General features: G+C 38.0%; 1 non-coding gene across 1 annotated transcript; it reads right to left on the bottom strand.

Moving 5' to 3' along the window:
- Window positions 1–2584: 2584 nt before the first annotated feature.
- On the bottom strand, window positions 2585–2745 carry LOC129076070 (U1 spliceosomal RNA). Its single transcript, XR_008529691.1, has one exon. It is a non-coding gene; the product is annotated as a U1 spliceosomal RNA (small nuclear RNA).
- Window positions 2746–3466: the final 721 nt, after the last annotated feature.

The raw sequence follows: 3466 nt of genomic DNA on the forward strand, positions 1-3466 counted from the left end.
TTGGCTCACTTCTTTCCTGTTACGTTTCTAGGGAACCAAAGCAGAGCACCACCTAGACTTTCCTGTTGCTTCTTCTACCTTAAGTCCTTTGTTTCACTGCACCAGTTCTAAAAAGCTACTCTCAAAATAAAAAATAGAAACATATTACTATAGATGATGTATTATAGAATTGTACACTGGAAACCTATATAATTTTATTAACCAATATCACCCCAATAAATTCAATAAAAATTTTTAAAAACATATTACATGACCATGTCAAGGTCAAAACATAAGGACATGCAATCCCCAGGGCACAAAGAAACATGCCGTTCTCCTTCAGCTTCTATTCCCCAAAATGTTACATATGAAATGACTTTTCTAAACACCTCCCAACTTCAATGGTGATTCTTGATCTCCCCTTACAGGTTGTAATATGAAACCATCAACTACTAGTTGGAGGCCCAGCATTATTATTAAGATCAACCCTTATTTACTGAGGACCCACAGGGTACCCAGCCCTGAGTTTCCCAACCAGCCATCAGATATAACCACCTACTTCAACCTAACCTAGTTAACAGGCATCCGATGGAGTCCTACTGTACTTCCACGCTTGATTAGTCTTCGGCTGAAAGGAAGACTACAACACAGTCTCACTCCTCTTAATAACTCCTCTTAGCCCAGGCAGTGGATACAAAAGTTGCCTCCAGAGCAATGGATTTCAGTTTTCCCTCTCAACATCCTTGCTTTTGGGTGCCCAAAGTTAAGAACATGTCCTGAAAGCCCACCCCTTTCTCTTCCACCCAAGAAAAGACAAGTCAATGATGTAATTTTTTAAAGGGAAAAAACCAAATCCACTCAAATTTATTTCTTTAAAAATCCCCTAACTCTATTATTTTATTAGCAAAATCTAGTTATTATACACCTTCCACAAAACACTGCTCTATTAAGTGTCTACTAAGTGCTCTACACAACAATACAGTAAATCAGAATGACTGGAATTATATCCACAAATAAAGAAATCTACAGTGAGAAGAAGAAAAGATATATAATAAACATTTGACAGGCTAAAGAACAGCAAGAATGAAAAACAAAACATAACATGAAGTAGTTCACAATGTTTTACGCTTTCAAAAATGAATTCATTCAGTCAACGCATATTGTGTGCCTACTATATGCAGTGTATACTATGCACACAGAATAACAAGACAAGGTTTGGAATTTGTATTCCAGTGGATGAGAGGCAATAAGCAAATAATATAAACAAGGAAATATCTGAAAGGAACATGAAGAAAATGAAAATGAACAGCATGACAGGGATAGGCATGTTACTTCAGATACAGAGGTCAAGAAGGATCTCTCTAAAATCTTATTCAAAAAGAAGCTACCTTTGCTTTAACATTCAACCAGTTACATCAATTAAACTCATCATTTTTGGTCACCTACATGCAACAAATATTTCGAATGATGTTTTAATACAAAAATATATTAAGTGGCTGTTATTACACATTTTTTCTCTCACAAGTGTTACTGGAGAAAACTATTCTCATACAAAATAGAAAACATCTTTTCATTTTGTTTTGGCCAAAAATAGAAAAACATGTAATTAAAGGCAATAAAATTAGCAATACCCTGTTCATTTAGAACCAGAAAATCTTGAACATCTAAGAAAAGTACAGTCTTGCTTTTTTGTTAATCTTATCATTACATGTAGCACAGGGGCCTATTGGCTTAGACAGGGCTCACTGTGATCATTCTAGCTCCATTCATGCTCTTCAGAATTCAGAAATTTTATTTTATAGGTCAGCTACATCAGAAAAAGAGACCATCTCCCTCCAAGCCACTAAACAGCAACAACTTTCTCTCTTGGGCATTAGAGGCACTAAAGTTCAGTCAGGTTATGGTAGCGTTTCCTTGTACATAAAGTGGTCAGGGGCTCTGTGACCACAACCTTATTTCAACGTCCTTTTTGTGAACATTTCTGAAGATGTTGAACTCAGATTCTATACTGGCTCATTCATCTCAAACACAAGTTCTAGCATGTCTGACCCTTGTAGCCAATTAGATAAGATTATAACAAAGATTTAGCCTGTCTGGATTCAGAAACTGGGAGAAAACAGGTGTGAAGAGCTGGGAAGCACTGTGGAATACAGGTCCTCCAACTCTAGTCACATTAGGACATGACTTCCCATTCCGGTTTCTACATTTTAAGTGGGACATTAAAACGATGCTACTCCATGAGGACAGTGAAGCTAATGATATGGGACAGGGAAATAATAACTCACAAAAAAACAATTGAAAACACCAAAACTTTTCACCTGAAGAAAAAAAAGTCTAAAGGAAATATTTGAATAATTGAAGTGTACTTTTTAAAAATTTTATTTATTGATTTTTAGAGAGAGAGGAAAAAGGAGAGAGAAGGTGGGGGGGCAAAGAGAGAAAGAAACATTAATTTGTTGTTCCACTTTTTCATGCATTCAGTGGTTGCTTCTTGTATGTGTCCTGACCAGACATGGAACCTGCAACCTTGGCGTATTGGGACGACACTCTAACCCACTGAGCTGCCTGGACAGGGCATTTCTGGTTTTAGAACCTGAGAAAACCAGAGGAGAGTGCAAATGCAGTCCCCCACTACCATGAATCATGCTGTCGGGTTTCCCACATTCAGGCAAATCTCAGGGGTCACACATCCAGAGTGCAATGAATAAGCCTCTCCCTGGGAAAACCACCTCCATGATCATGGCATCTCCCCCGCCAGGTAAGTATGTAAGTGCTTTCTTAAGTACCAGCTCATAGCAGGCCAAATAGTAAAATGGTCAAGCCCACGGGCTTGCTGCCAGACCTGCACTCAAATCCTAGGTTTAATACTACCTTGCTACCTACTACCTACTCAGCCCCAATCTTCTCTTCAGTAAGAGTACCACCAGTCTTATAGGACTGGAAGTATGAATAACTCAGTGTGTATAAAGTTCTCATCACAACACCTGGAAAACGGTAAATATTTGATCAATGGTTACTGTCTTTTTCCCCTTTCTCAATATGAGCAAAGCAGGACTGGCCATTTTACAGATGAAGAAATTGAGAGTCAAAGTGGTAAGTGACCCCCTGAGGTCAAAGATGAGGAGCTAAGTTTAAAACTTGGGTTTTATTTAATAGAACGAGAAAGGCAGTCATGGAGTAACCTGAATTATCCTTTCAGCGAACAAGTATCAGTTGGTGAATGATTCAGGGAGAGAACTGAGGTTAATTTTAAGCAACATTAGTCATCAGATGTCTTGGATACCAAAGAAAGTCCATTATAGTGAGTGAGAAAGTAGATCAAATAATGGTTAACTTCTCAATTCTCAATGTTTGAAATGAATTATTGCTTTAGTTTTCTTCAAAGGCATGATATTGTGATTGATACAAGTATATTTTCTTTTGGTCCCCCTCCATGGCACAGAGCTTCTAAAACCCTTTGAATTTCCCACCCTGGCCCGTGTGGCTC

Source organism: Pteronotus mesoamericanus, unplaced genomic scaffold, assembly GCF_021234165.1.
Source record: "Pteronotus mesoamericanus isolate MK-2021 breed Mesoamerican mustached bat unplaced genomic scaffold, CSHL_Meso_final contig_56, whole genome shotgun sequence".
NCBI lineage: Eukaryota > Metazoa > Chordata > Mammalia > Chiroptera > Mormoopidae > Pteronotus > Pteronotus mesoamericanus.